Source organism: Chlamydotis macqueenii, chromosome 1 (genome assembly GCF_036417535.1).
Source record: "Chlamydotis macqueenii isolate bChlMac1 chromosome 1, bChlMac1.mat, whole genome shotgun sequence".
Taxonomy (NCBI): domain Eukaryota; kingdom Metazoa; phylum Chordata; class Aves; order Otidiformes; family Otididae; genus Chlamydotis; species Chlamydotis macqueenii.
In genome coordinates this window covers 15,091,711-15,110,633 of record NC_141556.1, presented here as the reverse complement: position 1 = coordinate 15,110,633, position 18,923 = coordinate 15,091,711, and the positions used below count along the sequence as shown (strand labels likewise).

The following is an 18,923-nucleotide window of genomic DNA, read 5'->3' as shown; positions in this document are numbered from 1 at the left end:
TCCTTAACAAAGAATTTCACAGCCTCTTTTGGTTAGCATAGCGATTTTGTCTGATGTTATATTCCTACTCTTCATTAAATCCATGCACTACATTAATCTGTCATCCATCTGCTGCCGAGATCCCTGAGGCAGGCACCTTCCACAGGTCTGGTGCTGCAGCAGCCTGCACAGTGCAGTTCTGTGTCGAGATACCTTGCATCCCTCTGGATAAATACGTACATACGTACGTACATACCTACATACCTACCTCTTTCACGCTGAAACAGCTTCAGCTCACACAAGCAGCTCCAACATGCAACCAGTTCTCTGTGGACAGATGTTCTCTCACATGGCTGCTATACCGTATTTAGGCTATTTTCTGGGGTTTTTGTCAGAAGCTGAATTTTGCTGAACTCAGTCATTTGGAAAAGTAGTAATACCAGTGGGTTTTTTTCCAAATGAAATGTCGTGATAGGAATTAGCCATCACTTATGCCATTGTAGTTATCACAATAACTTGCAGATGAGGTGTTAACATATGTTAAGATATGCATACTAATGGATATACTTATTTTCTTGTATGATGCTTTTCATCAATAAATTTGAAAGTGTTTAATGAGGAGTTACAATGTACATGATTCCTCCTCATGTACAGGGAAAGACACTAAGAATTCTAAGAAATTTGACTAGAAGTTTTCCCAGTAGACCATAAAGGAATGCAGGGTTTGACTCCTCTTTTGTCCACTGTCCTGTCTGTTGGATTGCGCCGTAATTAGTAACAGCCCTCCAAGGACCCATACTGTTATGGTAAATGGGGGTAAGGTTTGTTCCTTGTAATAGTGTGGAGGATATTTTTGTTTAATGGGGTTGTTGAAAAGGTCTCTTAAGTGGTCTCTGTCCATGAATCTTGATGACTTTTATGATGCTAGAGTGTACCTTAAATACATGAGACAGTGCAGTGCATTTTTGCTTCTCTGTCTCCTTTTTCTTATGTCTATTTTTCTTTTGTTAAGGCACTATCACTGCTGAAGCTAGGTGTGTGCCAGCGAATTGCGAGTGTCTCTGAAAAGCTATGTCTTTGGCTCTATCTAGGAAACCGCTTGTTCCAATGACCCTACAATTAGGTAAATCGTGGAGTTCTAGGAGGCACAGCAGACTTGAAAAAAAAGCTGAAAAAAATGTAGATTCTAAACAAGTGAAGAATCAGTCTTTAAGCAGAACCATTTTGTTGATTTTTTTTTTTTTAACTGTTGCAGAGCTAGCGCAACACTGTAATACTGGATGAAATCAATTAATAACTGCTTTCCTACACTCAAATCCTCAGAAATAAATGAACAATTGCTTTGCTACACTCAAATCCTCAGAGTAGCCTAGTGCTGGAAGGGAAATTCCTTCTGAGCAAAGTTGAGAGGCATCAGGCTGTAGCCTAAGAAGTGTGAAGTGGTCCGCTCATGTCAGTGAGCTGTTAGGTGGGTGAGATTAATCTGGGAAGCTGGGTCCTGGTGAAAGCATCACTTCTGGGACCACGTTGTGTCAGCAAATGTTGTTGCTGACCTTTCACACATTTGTGCCGAGAACCTGAGACAGTCACTGAGCAGAGCCATTTTCAGCAGCTTGCGTTAATCTCGATGCAGGTTTTTTTTTTGTGCATGTTCCTAGGATGTTCTTAGCTCCTCAGTAAAAATGGCTGAGCCCTTCCTATCCTAACCTCAGTCAGATGTCAAACAGCAATGAGGCTGCAGCGTACCCACTGCAAGGACACCAGATGCAAGGGGCTGCATCAAGAAGCAGGCTTGCTACCTCTATGGTTAAATGGCTGTAAAACACTCTTACTTTTTTGGTAGCATATCTCAAGATCTGAATCACCCTGCTATTTTTTGATTGTGTGCAGTGGTCTTCTTTAAAAAGAAGGAATTCTTGCCTCAGAAATGCTACCTTGTGGTATATGAGTTAACCCCTGAAGTCTTAATCAAGAGCTGTAAGTCACTGCTGCTGCCAAATAGTGGAAAGTGAGGCAATATTGTGAAGAAGAGAGAGCTGGAAAGATCCTTGTAGTAGCTGTATACTTAAAATTATGAAAAACAGTTCTCTTACTCTGAGTAGTTCATTCCCCAAAAGCCACCTTTTTCTCCTCCCCAAGAAGCAAACAAACAAAACAGCTCCTAAGACAACTGAAACTTTTCCAAGTCTCTGTCTGAGAATATGAAAATGAAATTGTTGCATAATTTTTTGTTTGTTAAATACTGAGAATTACATAGATGCAGGTCAGGATATGACTTATGCAGTATTTCAGTGTGGCAGAAATTGAAATAGAACAATAACGTGATTGAACTAATAAACTGCTTGTTTCTTTCATTAAAAGAAAAGAGCCCCATTAATAGCTTTTATTATATTAGTGTGTATGCCTTTGAGTGACAATGCTAAACTGATGTTTTGTATTATGAGTTATTCTGCGGCGTAACAAGTGCAGAATATCTCTTTTTCTCTTTTTTTTTTTTTTTTGACAGATTCGAGTAACACATGTGTCTTCCATTACTTTTTCATTTCTTTCTTTTGCTATTTCAGTACTACTAGATGGGCAGTTTTCTTTAGACCTGGTCTGTGAATTTTTTTTTAAAGTCTTCGGAGCTGAAATACCAGGATATTTCAGAGGGGAAATATTTACAGTTTCTTTTGCTCATTCTTTAGTTTGTGAAGGCTCCTCACATTTCTTAAGGCCTTTTTTGCCTGACGTAGCAACAACAACGAAAGTTTCATTTTTCTCTTCTCTAATGGCAGTGAATCTCGTGAGCATGTCTTAGTAGTGGAGTTTGCCTCTTTATGGGGTGATTGCTTTAACACAGAGCTTTATTTTGAGGCTTTAAATTGTGGTTGATCCCGTACCTGTGACAAACCATAGCTTTGTTAGTAGCACCCCTGGAAGAAGGAGGGAGTGGGAAGGAAGGGAATACCTGTGAATGTGATTTGTGCATATGCTCTAGGATGTTCATATATCAATTCTTATTTGAAGATTTGCTGGACACTGTAGTGGCATACAGATTTGTTCTGACCCGAACCCTTCATAATCATGTTCTTCTGTAAGGGTTGTGTCCCTCGAAGGTAAGAAGGCTTCCCGAGGTGTGCAGCAGGCTCTTGGCATGGATTGGTCAATCTAGCAAAACTCTGCTTTTGTCTCCTGGAGTAGGGAAGAGACTACTGTACCAGTACAAACTGCTGCATTGCCAGACTAGTTTGTGTATATTTAATGTGTTTAACCAGTAGAAGGGTATTCCTATCCTGGAAAATGTTTGTGGTGTGTGTGTGAGTATACTGTGTAAATCTGAGTGTAAGAGCTGATGATGTATGTATGTATGTATGTATGCTTTTTCTGGCAGTAAAAATATTTGACTGATTGTACTTGCAAGGATAATTATTCCCTTGAGAGCAGAATTCTTAAAACAAGAGAACTATTTTCTGGAATTGTGCATTAGTGGAACTACAGACTGCTCTTCAATCGGCAGGAAATATTATTGCTTAAGTGGCCTTGGGGTAGAGTTTTTGTATGCTCTGATTTTGGTTAAAAAGTTTCTCATTCATATTTCCATTATCCATTAATGAACTTTTTCTCATGTATTTTTCTTCGGCATAAAGTCCTCTAACAGACAAAAAGCACAGTTGAGCACTTTAAGCGGTACCTCGGTCTGTATGCCAACAAGAAGGAGAACAAAATCCATTTCATTTGGAGTTGTATGAAGGAAAAAGATGATCTTATTGAAAGTCTATCTGAAAGTAACTTCTAGGAGAGACGAGTTACACAAGAGACAATATTCCTGAAGAGAGGTGCTGTTATAGGTGTAGGAGGCAATACAGAAAAAGCACAGAGAATTATTTGTGTCCTTTAGACAATACATTTAGACAATACATTTTAATTTAATATCAGCTGTTGATTAAGAATGAGCAGAAACCATCCATCTTGGGTGAGAACAGAGTTCTTAAACTGAAAGATGTTCTTGCTCTTGGCTTTCGTTGAAGGGAGAAGTGAAGTAACAAAATAGAAATACCTTTGGTGAACTTGGAGGTTTGAAAAAGCCAGGCAGTTATTGGAAAAAAAAAAATAGAAATTGATATACATGGCTGCATAGAAAGTGCCCTCTTTAATTTGTTCAATCAGCTTTTGAATGCTGCAGATTTTTTCACTTGTGAAGTGCATATGTGTTGTAAGCGTCATGAGTAATTAGTTTCAGAGGGTCCTTCCGAGTGCTTTGAGATGCAAAGTATTTAGATATCTTGTTATGTTTGACTTCTTTTTTTTAGCTATGCATTTGAAGAGCTGACAGCCCAAAAACTGAAGTTGGCTATAGAGCAGGTAAACAGAAAATTCCCTCATAGTATCTTATGATGTGTTTTGCTGAAGATTAGCTCCATTTCTATGATAGTGTACCAGTGATGTTCTGGATCTAGCTGTGATTGTTGATCTAGCTATGTCTGTTGGCAAACTTATTATTAACAAATTTAGGTATACAACAGTCACCAAATGTTTAATGGACAGTACTAATTGTTACTGATTTGCTTTGAAGTTGCAACCTAGTAGTGAAAGATGCCAAACTTGTGCACCAAAATTACACTTTTACTGAACGTAGCATCTTTTTATTAGGTCTGCTGAAACAACTGGAGTTTTCCTTATTTGTCATAAAGAAGTAGTAACTTTATTGTAAAACTGCACAGAACACTTTGGAAGAGGAGAAGCTAGATTTGAGTTTTCTGGTGACTGAGCTGTGAAGTATAAAGAAATACTTTCCTCATCAGTAATCATAAAATCAAAGAGTAGTTAGGGTTGAGTCCCTAGTCCAACCCCCTGCAAGAAGCAGGGACGTCTTCAACCAGATCAGGTTGCTCAGAGCCCTGTCCAACCTGGCCTTGAATGTTTCCAGGAACGGGATGTCAACCACCTCTCTGGGCAGCCTGTTCCAGTGTTCCACCACCCTCGGTGTAAAAAAATTTTTCGTAATATCTGATCTGAATCTACACCCATAACAACACTTGATGAAACAGGAACAGCATATAGGTCCACTCATCCTGTACGTGGACAAGCAATGAGATACTTAGCATTGTGTAAAATGAGATAGGTGAGATTAGGATTTTATTTTTCTCATTGGTTTTTGCTCATTTACTCATCATTTTCCCTACTACAAAAATTAGAAGAGTATACTTATTTGTCATTGTTTGAGAAATAGTTTCCTTATTATGTTATCTTTATTATTAAACTTTTATTATAATAACAGTAACAATCATGTTATTAAAGAGCTGGACTAGAAAGCGGTGAAAATTTCATTTTTATAAGACTTTTTTAACCCTTAATAACTTAATGTTCTTAATGTTTCCGTTCAAAAAAACAGGATTTCTGTGAAGAAACCTAACAAAAGTTTTTGTTTGAAAATCTCAACAAGGAAGAATATTTGCTGCAATTATATGTGCCACTTGGATATGAAAATTGTCCTTTAAACATTATTAAGACTTCTTTAGTAAGTCTTTGTGATAGCATCCAATTGTCACACACCGCTTCTAAAATGTACTGAAAGTTATCTCATTCATTGCTTGTTCCATAGTCATGGTGAGGTCCCAGCCAAAATGAAGGGCCCCATTGTGGCCTCAGTGTATGGACAAATAGTAAGAGAATACTGAAAGGCTGCAATCTAAACAGGCAAGGCAGACAAAGAGCATATTATCCTGATTTTAGAGATGGGATACTGAGGCACAGAAAAAATCTAATCAGGGTCGTGCAAGAATGTTGTTCAGGAGCCAGGAATTAAGCCAGCTCTCCTTCAGTCCAGTTGTACTGCCTTAAACCAGAGTCTCTCTTCTGCAGAAGATAATACAGCTTTGCAGGCTAGCCTGTGAGTGCCAGTTGTGTCTTGCTGAGTGTTTATGAAGAAAACACCAGTTGGAGGATTAAAGTCTGTTTCATGGCAGCCTGCACAGAAGAAATAGGAGTGAAGGGTTTTTTCAGTCGTGGGATTTTTCTCCTGAGGGCTCTTTTACTGCATGGATAGCATTTTTGTTAGTGTGCATTGACAAGAAAATGGAAGAAGAAAACCTGCAATCCTTGTAGTATTCCACTATTAGCACTGCAAATTATGGACTTACTAACATAAAGTGTTACAAATTAATTGTATTTAGAAGATTTCTGGGTTTTTGCTCTATATTCAGTAGTCCCTAATATGGCTGTAGCCAACATTTTCTTAAAAAAAAAAAAAAAAGAAAATGTCAATAAAGATCAGATAAGTTATTTTACTTTCAAACCTTATTTTTCAGATAATTTAATATTTAATCACTTAATATAAGATCATTAAGGCTATTGTTTAGCAAATGGGGAAAAATAGGGAAAAAACACTTTAGTACTCACTCTGACCCACAGTGAAGATGATCTGTAGTACAGATGTACTGTTGTGTAGTTTACAGATGGATTATTAATTTGTTTTGATTTCAGGTATTTATTTTCACTTACACAATGTAACACTTAAAGTCTTTGCGCTAAGTCCACATAGAAACCCTGCTGCTTTGAAATCAAATAGTAGCATACCTACGTCATTAGTAAATACTTAATGATTCTAGTGAACCCTTAGGATTATTGTGCTGTGATACAGAAGACAAATTGACAATATTTTTGCTATCTTCTCACCTCTTCAGCCAGCCACAATCAGAAGCAACACTTATGGTGAGCTAAGACCTAAATAAACTTCTCTGGTCACTCTGGCTGTTCCTCAACTATTCTAATAACCTCACGAGAGCTCATTTTGTTCCCTGAGCTAGTCGACTGGCAATTGTTGACTAAATTTGAGATATTAAAGATATTTGCAAGATTTGCTTTAAAGTAGAGAAAGACTTGAATTTTGTCTGGAATGGAAATTCCTGCATTTTTATTTCTTTTTAGAAGTCTTAATTGGTGTCTTGTAAGGAGGAAATATCTTATGTACGTGGAGCAGGTTCTTGGAGTAGATTTTGCTGCTGGTCCCACTGCAGCAGTGCGTGCCACTCTGCCGTGTGAAAGCAAGTGTCTTTAACTGTGTCAGGTTCTTCCAGCAGGCTTGGAAAGCTGAAGTCTTTCCTGTGCAAAGTCAGGAGGGGATGATAACAGTTGCTGCTCTCCCCTAGTTTTTTGTCATGACAGCAAGATTGTACTTGGTGAATATCTTATGTTAATACTAAGCTGAAGTTAAACATGCCCATTCTTAACCTTTTTTCTTTATCTTTTGTTTCAACTGCTGTGATCTGATCACCATACTGTGGACTAAGCTTTGCTGCTCATGTAAGTGTAGCACCAAATGGGGTCAAACCAAATGCTGACCAAGAAGCTCAGAAAGGAAGAAGAGATCAGCATTATAAGAAAAGGAACAGGGAAACTGTTGTAACAACCCAAATATGAAGAGAAGCAGCAGGCTGCTATGCAGGGTGCAAGTATTAGCAGTGTTTTTCCAACTAAATCTGCCTTCAGAGAACAAGATTTAGGCAGATCTAGGTCCACTGCTACCAGTCTATAACCTGCATTAAGACAGGCTCTGTAATAAACCACACTATCTTCCATACAGAGAGCTTCCTGAAAGAATAGTTGTTCTCTGTTACCATAAAGTAGGTATGTTTTCCCATCTGTCAAGCAGAGCTATCTCCTTCAAATTCTGCAGATTTTGCTTTGAAGGACCTGAAAAGCCTTTTTTCCACTCCCTCAAACACCATTGCCTTGTTGGCTGGATTAGTGCCAGTCTTGGCAGTCTTGCAACTCACCTATGTTTGGATGGATGCCTGTACAGCTGTAGAGATATAAAGAAAACAGTCTTCATCACAGAAAAAAGGGAAGAAGTCTCCTTCCCCATTAGCATTCCAAACTCTTGGTGCCAGACTATCAAAAAGTTAGATCTATGGTAGGAGTATTTGAATGGCCCATCCTTTCAGCAAAAGATTCCCTGATTGTCATTGATACTATGTTTTCACCTCTGACTCTAAACAAACTGGATTTTCAGAACTCTAATGACTTGCAGAAGTGTGTACTTTTCTGAAACCTGTTAATATCTCAGGCTCCAACAAGAATTGCTCATTCCACTAATGAAGGATGGCAATACCAAGCTATTGCCCTGCAGCAGTCATCAGCTATTGTAATGCCAAAGGTGAAAGCTGAGAAAGGGTCCCAGGTATCCTCTGTATAGCCTGAATACTCCTCTAGCTTGGAAATGCAAGAAATAGTGAGGAAAAAATAAAAAAGACCCCATACATTTCAAGCAGCGTTTGATATCTCCAGATCTTCATCTTACTGCTTCTTCAGGACCAGAGTGTTAATGTTGCTTCCTTGCCTCTTTAGTGTTTTTGGCTAGGCATCAGAAAGCTTAACTGTCTTATGGCTGAAAATCAAAAGCTGAAACACTGTGTATTTCTGTGAGTTACTGTAGTTGACTTGCAGGCCTGACTTCTCTTCCTGTGTCAAGCTGTACTCTCCCAGCAGAGAAGCTGGCAAAGTCCACCTGCTGTAGAAGTCTCTGAGAAAGTATTTCTGTGGTGCAACCCTCTAACTATTGATAAAGGTCAAACATGTAATTCAGGAGAGCTATACGTCAGTCTGAGCTGAAATTTAGTGCCATCATCCATGAAGGATACTACTCGTACTGACAAGTCTCATTTGCAGTAAGACTTCTCTTGATACATGTTCAAGGAAGAAAGAATTGTTCTGTTGTTATATAGCGGTTCATGGAGACACTCTAGTCAAGGTGCATAACGTTCACTTTGAATTATGAGGGAAATGAAGATGATTGCCCACTATTCCTCCCCTTATGCCTGCCTTAGGAAGTTGAGAAATCAGAAGTCTAATGCAGAGACTGATAATCCTCCTGCACATTTTCTGTCCTTTGTATGCATACCTGTGTGCACTGTACTCACTCTCCAAGGGTTTTGATAGTGATGTATCTAAATCCATGGTTTCTGCTGGGTAAGAAAGTCTCCTGATCAGGACTTAGAATCATAGAATCATAGAATGGTTAGGGTTGGAAGGGACCTTCAAAGGTCATCTAGTCCAACCCCCCTGCAAGGAGCAGGGACATCCCTGACTAGATCAGGTTGCTTAGAGCCTCATCCAGCCTGGCCTTGAACGTTTCCAGGGATGGGGCCTCCACACCTTTCTGGGCAACCTGTTCCAGTGTTCTATAACTCGCATCGTAAAAAAATTTTTCCTAATTTCCAATCTAAATCTACCCCCCTCTATTTTAAAACCATTACCCCTCATCCTATTGCAACAGGCCCTACTAAACAGCCTTTCCCCATCTTTCTTGTAGGCCCCCTTGAGGTACTGGAAGACCGCTATCAGGTCTCCCCAGAGCCTCCTATTCTCCAGGCTGAACAGCCCCAACTCTCTCAGCCTGTCCTCATAAGAGAGGTGCTCCAGCCCTTTTATCATCTTCGTGGCCCTCCTCTGGACCTTCTCCAGCTGGTCCATGTCCTTCTTGTGTTAGGGGCTCCAGAACTGGACACAGTACTCCAGGTGGGGTCTCACCAGGGCAGAGTAGAGGGGGAGAATCGCCTCCCTCGACCTGCTGGCCACGCCTCTCTTGATGCAGCCCAGGATGCGGTTGGCCTTCTGGGCCGCAAGGGCACATTGCCTGCTCATGTTAAGCTTATCCACCAGCACTCCCAAGTCCTTCTCCTCAGGGCTGCTCTCAATCCATTCTCTGCCCAGCCTGTGTTTGTGCCTGGGATTGCCATGACCCAGGTGCAGGACCTTGCACTTGGCCTGGTTGAACTTCATGAGATTGGCACGGGCCCACCTCTCCAGCCTGTCAAGGTCCCTCTGGATGGCATCCCTCCCTTCCAGCGTGTTGACGGCACCACACAACTTGGTGTCATCGGCGAACTTACTGAGGGTGCACTCTATCCCACTGTCCATGTCGCCGACAAAGATGTTGAACAGGGCTGGGCCGAGCATGGATCCCGGAGGGACGCCACTCGTGACCGGTCTCCACATGGACATTGAGCCGCTGACCACCACTCTCTGAGTGCGGCCATCCAGCCAACTCCTTATCCAGTGAGTGGTCCGTCCATCAAACCCATGTCTCTCTAGTTTAGAGAGAAGGATGTCGTGCAGGACAGTGTCAAAAGCTTTGCACAAGTCCAGGCAGATGATGTCAGTTGCTCGTCTCTTGTCCACTGATGCTGTCACCCCGTCATAGAAGGCCACCAAATTGGTCAGGCATGATCTGCCCTTGGTGAAGCCATGTTGGCTGTCACCGACTACCTCCTTGCTCTCCATGTGCCTTAGCATGGTTTCCAGGAGAATCTGCTCCATGACCTTGCCAGGCACAGAGGTGAGGCTGACCGGCCTGTAGTTACCCGGATCTTCCTTATTCCCCTTTTTAAAAATTGGGGTTATGTTCCCTCTCTTCCAGTCATCGGGGACCTCACCAGACCGCCACGACTTCTCAAATACGATAGCCAGTGGCTTGGCAACTTCATCTGCCAGTTCCCTCAGGACCCGCGGATGGATCTCATCAGGTCCCATGGACTTGTGCACCTTTAGGTTCCTCAGATGATCCTGAACCTGCTCTTCGAGTACAATGGGCGGTTCTTCATCCTCGCAGTCCCTGCTTGCACCTTCTACAGCTTGGGTGGTGGGACAGGAACTCTTGTCGGTGAAGACTGAGGCAAAAAAGTCATTGAGAACCTCAGCCTTCTCCATGTCCTGGGTAACCTTCTTTGCCATGCTGTCCATGCTCAGGAGTCTGGGGGCTGTTATGCTATATGTTCTGCAAATGGGATGTCACCTCTGCTTCTGAATATGGAGTGCATAGTCTGGATCCTTATAAACAATGTATCTTTTAATGTTTCCTTACCCTCGGTAATTTAATATTTTCTGTCCTTTAATAATACTGTTGCTGTCCTGAAGATTTCCAGACATGAGCAAGATTAAATTTGTAGCTGGAGGTGATATATTTAATTAGACTAACTGTAGCTGATAGGGAAAATAGAGACATTTTGGGGCACACATCTCCTTAAAGTCCAAAAGCCAGATCTAACCATTTACCTTTTTGTCTAATTGAAAATACTGTCCACATTTACATTACTCTTCTTGCTTGCTTTTGAACACATGAAAGCCTATTTCTTTCTTGTATTTTGCTCACCTTGATTTTTGAGGCAAGTTATTTAACTGATGTGTGGAAGGTTTGTTGGTTTTTTTTTTTCTTTTGTTTCTGTTTTTGGACCTTAATATGCTTAACTGCTATCTGTTTTACACTGTAACAGAATTTTCTTCCGAGTATTGACTTTGTGCAATTATGAAATATTAGGCTTTGTAAGCAGTTACTCTAGATCCTGGAATGTGTTGTTATATGTAAAGTGGGAGGTGACTCAAAATCTAGGTTCATGAGGAGGGTACTCCTTGAGATGGTTTCCCTGAAGTGTAATCTAATAATTGAAGAGAAATGTAAGAACAGTTATAATTTTGTGGGCACTAAGTTGATGTTACCAAAATTGTTACAATTGCCTCATATTCATATGTTATGATTACACTTGCCTAGTTAAAACTGAATATTGTGTAATTAAACAATGTCCATTCCAATTACAAGCGTGGGTTTTATTGCCTGTCATCCTGTTAAACTGTATTTTGCCTTGCCTTTCAGCCTTGTTCCACTCTCCAAATTCTTCCATGCAGATTTGCAAGAGAAGGGCTGGTGCAGAGCATGGCCGAGGCAGTGAATGGTCTGTCTTTGTTCTAGTTGGTCCTTTGCAGGACCATGCTCTGAAACTCCAGCCCTGGGCTGCAGTGGCCAAATGCAAGTGTTCACTGAACTTTATTAATATAGTTTAGCAGCTTTAATGCTTGTATTTGCCCTGTAGTTTAAACTCTGATGATAAAAAAATAAAAATAAGGCATTAACCAAAATCCTTGTAACCATCTAAAGAGATTTCAGTGGTATATGACCCTCTCTTAGTGTGCACTGGTTTCTTAGTAGTATCACCTACACCCTTCACATGAGAAATAAGGAGACTCTTTAACTGAAGGACAGGCAGGAAAGCCAGTGTGTTCAGGAACTGAAAAGGTAAAAGTTAACCTGTTTGGTTACATTGCACCATATAACTGAAAAGTTAAATGGTGAAGTGGGAATCTCGTTTTAAAGATTAGTTCACTAATCTGAAGTGTTAGAAACATGAAAAATTATGTAAAATTAGATTATATGCTTCTGAATGTTTTTATAGAGTACAAATTAATAAATTTGTTTAGAGCTATCTTTAACTGAGAGACAAGTAGCTTTATTTTTACAAAGCTTGTTTTGGAGCCTTCTTTTAATATTGCTCAGATACCTATGTGATGGATTTCAGCACAAGCTACAAAGATACTGCTGCTCCACAGCAGTTTTAACTGGTCTTGGTCCTGTTGGTCCTCCTGCTCTCCTGTTCTGGGCTCTGTGTTTCCCTCCCCTCTCTTATGCTGGCAGTAGTGTTCATCAAGTTCCGCAGTGGGGCAGCTCATGGAATTAAACTGTCAGAAAACCTTTCCTTGTTTTATTTTGTCCTTTCTCTTGTTACTTTGCTCCTGGTTCAGAGTTATCTTGAATTTGACTTGTTATGTAATCACTTAATTGATGGTACAAGCACAAGGGAGGGGCAGGAATATGAAGCTTGGAGAGGAAAAGGACCATACCAGTGCCATTTAAACTATCAATTTAAGTTCTTGTGGATTTGCAACCTGACTTACTATTAAAAGAGAAAATTGCGAAACAACATTTATTTTGAGTGTCATACACTGTTACAGAAAGAAGATTGTTAGAGAAGAAATTAAACACAAAAGAGTAGCCGAGCACTTTATTAGTTACTTGGTGTTGGAGGCTGTACTTTATCTGGGTTGTGTACGGAGAGTGACATAAAGACTCCATAAGCAGATGAGCTGTCTTCTACTTGCTCCAGGAGGTAAGGGGCTGTGTGCCTCCATATAAGCAGGTTTTTCAAGGAGGAAGGACTTACATTAGCTACTGTCTTATCCTCTAGATATCTTAAGATGTGAAAAGCTGAGATTTCTTGGTGTCATAGATCTGCAGCTTACTTTCTAGGACTGTGAGTTTTGGATTTTCTCTTCCAGTATGCTTGTGTTGTATTATTCTGGTAGCAAGTCTGGTCCTGTGTTGGCAAATTATTTTAGACTGGGATGACAAATAGCCTACATAAATTCCAGAATAGTCTTCAGAATTGTGGAAGAAAAGCTTTGTCACATTTTCCCATGTTTGTTTATTTTCTTTTTCTTTTTTTTTTTTTTGATACAGAGCGTCTTATGCAAAATAATAATGTCAGTGATGTGTAACTTACTTTATAATCCCTTCCAAACAGATTGTTGGTGTGAAAGGTATGCAGATACTTTAATCCACATTTGTTTAAGTCACTAATTGCCAATTATGAACTTCTTTTTTTCTTTTTTTTATGGGTCTTTGGGAATGGAAGGCACTACTTCCATCTTCAGTACAGTTTCAAAATGCCTGGATAAGGCAGTGGAGTACAAAATCTTTCCAAGTCTTTGGGGGTAGTATTTCCTGTATAAACTATAATTAACGAAAAATTCCCAACATTCTTTAGGATTGCCAGCTTCCTCATTATTGCACTAACCTGGGAGGCAGCATACCATTTGAAGTTACTGTTCTGGTTTAAAGGTATCATCACCTTGACTGTTTATCACACTGACTCTTGTAAGTCTGTTTGCTGGGTTTTTTTTTTACTGGTTTGGTTTTATTTTGTTTTGGTTTTTTTGTCTTTGTCACTGCTGTTTCATTTATTATTATATGATAATTCATTTATTATTATATAATAATATAAGTCCAGTATTTCTGTTTTCTTCTCATTAATCACTTGGGTTTTTTTAGTGTGCAGAATCTTCCGTTCCTTCTATTAACACCCAAAGGACATCAGTCAGGACTTAGAACAATTCTGTTTGGCCCTATGTTAGTTCTGTCCTGAATATTTGTATTTTACTTTTTCTTCAATTTCATGGTTACTTCAGCCATGACCTGCATTTTTCCATCAGGAAAGAAATGCACTTGAGCATTACTTTGTGGTTCTAACCCTGAAGTTAGCTGTGATTTGAGCAGGGGCTTGGAGTAAATGACATCCAGTGATCTCTCTCTTTCAGCTTGAATTATTCTGTGATTAATTGCAACTATGACTCTGGCATTTTCAGGGGCAAAATGCAATTTATACTGTCTAACTAATTACTAAAGCAACTTACTGGTTTCTGTGTAAAAAAGGAAAACTAAGGGAAAACCATACTTGGGGGAGAATAAAGCTGATGTTAAGTGGAAAGTGTGTGTGACACTTCTTTCTAAGATAAGACTATCCTGCCTATACAAGCATGTTTAACTGCTGTCTGACTAATACCCTGAAGATGTATTTTATTGTTTCAGTTTCAAGTTTCAGTTCACCATTGAAATTACTTAGTTTTTTAAGTAGTCTCAAATGTAAAAGTAATCTAATGCACTGAAGATTTTGTGCATTCCTCCATTTTTGAATGATGGACAGATTTGTCACTTCTGTGGAACAAGAGGAAAATATTGAGCACATTTCTAGACACAGAGTTTAAAAATCTGTATCTCCAAGAGCTGGAGAAACCACATGGATTTGGTTCTGTCCATTGCCCTTTTGTTTGTTTGTTTAGCTTTTCTTTGTTAGTTTTAAACCAATGTGTCTTGAATAGTTTTGCTCTGTCCCCTCGTCCCTCCCCTTCTCTCTCTCTACGCATAAACATCACTAATTTTTTTCAAAGCAGACTTTGTGTCTATATTTAGTGGAGCAATTGATATATAAGAGGATGTTTAAAGTGTGTGTAATTTATAGCAAAAGATCATAATGAAAAATTTAATTTCCCACGCAATATTGTGAGGTCTCACTGTTCAACAGCCTTCGTTCTGCAGTGGAAAAATGTTTTAGATTATTTCTAGCTTGTGTTTTATTATACAGTTGGATGTAAATGATTATGAATTATATAATAACAGAGAAGGAACTTCGTGTAAGTCATCTGGCTTTGATTGTTACTAAAAATAATTCCTTTATGTGTGTTATTGGAGAAAATAAAAAGTCGTATCTGACACCTGCATTTTTGTGTTTGTGCCACAATTTGCAGAAGCAACTTTTTCTTTTGTTTCTATGGTATTTGTGTTTTTAATGCACATTTTACCAAGCTGATGTCTTAAAAAACTATGTGATATGACTACAGCTGTCTTTATTTGCAAATGTTAGTAATATAAAGAATACAAGCAGAAGTTATATTTATTTTCCAAGCACCATAGCAAAGTATACACAAAGTAATATTTGGTTTAAGATTTTAATCTAGAAAAGTCATATTTCTTACAGTCAGCATTCACTGTCTCTGATTTCCACCTATCTTGCATATTTTTCACGTGATATGGGACACTCTTGCATCCTGTTAGTCAAATGGCTCATTTTCAAGCAAAGCTTTTGTTGGTGTACAGTATCATCTGACATAGCCGGCCAAAAGATTTCATTTTGAGGGGACAGCGATTCAGTACTGCAAGGAGTGGCGTATGTATAGATAGCACTTCTGCAAAGCATGTGGGTACTGAAAAATAAGTTATCATTTATTTCTTGCCGTCAAGAGTCTATTTTGAGTCTACTAAAAGCATCTTCCAGTAAAATGAGGTAACTGTGATGAGGACCATGAACTGCTTTTACTTACCATACTGGGCAGCTCTTTCTGTCTCAGACTTGCAGCTCTCAGTGTTTGCGCATAGGGAACGAGCAGATCACAGGCTCTGGTAGAGATCATCATGCTGGTCTGGGGTGAGCCATGCAGACCTTGGTCAATTTTTTTCCCTTTCGGGGGGAACCAAGTTTTGGTAGAAAACAGATACTCTTTTCCAGTTGCTCTTTAGTCCCTCCCTATTCTTTTTGTACTTTAGTTAATTATTTCAGTAACATTTGGTAGTTGCTCACCTTATTCACTGATTATCTGCTGTCTCCTTCAGTGATCTTACGTTTTTCCATTAAGAAGTCTTTCCTGAGCTAACTTTGGAGAGAGCCATTTTCTTCTCCAAAATTAACCTTTCCTGAAAAGCTCATCACTGTTGCTTCCAACTAAGCAGGCAGAGAGGTTGCCTTTAGAAGATAATTTTTTGTTTCGAAAGGCTGTGCTCTTTTTTGCTGCATGTAAAAGGTCTAGATTGTCAAAATGGTCATAATCTGGTCTAAGAACGATACCAGTGTCCAGAATAACACTTCAGTCCTGGTTGCTTTGAGTAGAACATGGTAGCATTGAACCATTTTTAGTGAAAACAAGAAAGTCTGTATAAAAAGATACATATTTTCTACTTTCTTTTTCATTTCAAACTTTCCTTGCTTTCTTCATTGTAAATTCTCTGATCTGGATTGCATTTGTAGTATTACCACACCTAATAAAGTGAGTCCCCAGTTGAAACTTTTGGTGAGACAATATTAATGCTTCATACAGTGTTAATTAAAAAATAATTCATATATCGTGTGTGTGCTTACAAATCATGAGTTTTGTAATGAAAACCGATTTGTGCCAATCTTGTTAACATTGATGAACTAATAATTGAACCTGTTTGGACTCGATCAGTTTTCCTCTGTTACAAACTCCTGCATAGTGAGGTTTTTAAGGAATCCAGTCTGAAATACACTGTTTAATTTAAGGGTTTTTAGCTATTCTGATTCAATAATAACAATTTATTTGTGTAGGGTGATTCCTATTTCTGGTTTCCAACCTGTGGTTTTGTGTCCTCAAGATTATTGGATTAATCTAGGTGGACTTTTGACAGGTAGCTAATAACTTCAACTTCATAGCAGAAGACTGATACTTACAATAGATGCTTGCACCTCCACTGGGCTATTTGTAGGCATATAAATGAAAACACTTTCAAAGCACTATTTCACGATGTAATTTACTCTGCATCTGTGTATCATTTTGATGCTGTGGTTCTTACAGTAGCATTTTAGTGCATTCCCCTACATCTCCTATATCTCAGCTTATGCCACCTCAGTCTCATAAAAACTGAAAGGCTGCTATTTACCCATTAGGTGTGGTGCTGTTTGCCAGGGTTGTGCAGTGAGCTCGCGGGTGCCGGAATGTTCCTTCACAGCTCTGTCTTCTTGACAGTGTCTGGTGAAAAACATAAATGATTATGTGATCCTGTGAACTAACCTGATTTCTTGTTCTGTCTATATCCTTGGATAGACTTCTCTAGTGTTAATACCTTGTATGTTTTTGGAAGTTACTCCGTGCAGTCAGACTTCTTGTGAAAACTCAGATCCAGCCGGACTTCATACGCCTCAGAGCTGGGCATATTTTAAAGGCTAGTACATAGAGCTGTGAAGCTTAAATGGGCTCAAGCAATTTAAAATGGAAAAAGTTGTAACTTCTGTGTTTCTAAAGGGCAAAGTCTGTATGTTTTCCTAAGAAGATTATCACCGGACCATTCAAACAGCAGGAAAAAAAAATATTTTAAGTTGTTGAGATGTTTTAACCATTTTTTAAAATGTTTCGTAGCTGTTATTAAATGCATGTTTTTGAGCTGAGACTGTGTGTCAAATTATACCTGGAAGAAATACTGCTTTCTGTGGAGTTTACAGTGCTATTAGTGGAAATCTGTAGGTTCTGATAAAAAATATCCTTGGCTAAGAATTGCCAGTGTCGTGATTCTTAAGATCACTGGCTTCTCACATTAAAATAAGACATAAAATAAATAGGCCAAACATAGTGCCTGCTTAGAGTTTTGTTTGTTTGTTTTACTAGAAGGGAGGATTTGATTTAAACTAACTGTACAGTTTTGGCCGCAGCGATACTTAGACTAACTGCAACAAGAAATTGCCCAAGAATTTTATACCTGCCCACTACCATTCTTTTACGTTTAAGTTGAATGTGTTGACTGCATTCATCTGGCTGTAATACACTTAAAGGCTTGGTTAGTCCAAGGCTAGCACTGTGAAGGGGTCATGACTGGTTAACCTTTCAAGTGGATTTCATAGCCTGGTACAAGCAGTAACATAGAGAGAGGCTTTTGGTTTTCAGGGGTTAAAGGAATGATACACGTCGTATCAGACTCTAAAATACCTGAGTCTCGTGGTGCTGCTTTGTGCCCAGGGACGCTTGAACAAGCCACTTTGGATCTACGTCTGATACTGCCTGAATTACTGTGAGGGGAGTGCCTCGTTCCTCTGTGAGGTTTTTGAAGACAGAAGACACTTTGCACTTCATGATGCCAAGTACTTCCATTGTAAGCAGTAATGTTACTTACACAGCAGTACAGGCCAGGGCAGAATTACTTGTAATAATAGTTCTAGGGCCAAAATATTTGCTTTGTTTAAGAACTAATGAAATAAGGTACCTGCTTGAGTCACTTTTTGAAAGAAACCACTATTTAAAAAAAAATACAACTTAGATATATTGGAGAAGTAGGATTTAGTCATTGATGTTTATCAATCATGGCTGCTATTGTGCATGTTTGTCTTCAGTGAGGGTCTTCTCATTTTTCCTGCTCTTTAAAAGGCACCAGGCTGATATTTCAGTCTGAGTCAGAAGCTGCATTTGCAAGTTCTGTAATAGATTTTGGATGCTGCTGAATAACACTGGAATGCCATTTTACGACATCTTTAAATAAAGACTTCACTGCCCTGTTCTGAGAGGTAGCGTGATCTGTGCGGCCAGTGCTCGGCACGGGGTTACTAACACAGCAACACCTTGGTTAACAGCGCGGGGCGTGGTGACACGATCACACCGAAGTGCGTGAAAGTGACTGGGGTTCTTGCCCTTTAAGCTGAGCTGTGGTGGATGAGTATGTGTGCTTGTTCTTAAGTTATAGCAATGCAGAATGAAACAAGTTACCTCACTTGTAATGTTAGAGCTCTGAGGCCTCCAGTAGTAATTTAAGCCCATTTTACCCTGTGTTTGTAATGTCTTAAGAATGTATTGCATTATGTGTT

The 18,923-nt window shown here is 39.3% G+C and overlaps 1 protein-coding gene across 2 annotated transcripts in view; it reads left to right on the top strand.

The window, feature by feature from the left end:
• ATXN7L1 (ataxin 7 like 1) overlaps positions 1-18,923 on the top strand; it is a 120,617-nt gene that overhangs the window by 22,833 nt on the left and 78,861 nt on the right. The gene's annotated exons all lie outside the window — the stretch shown is intronic.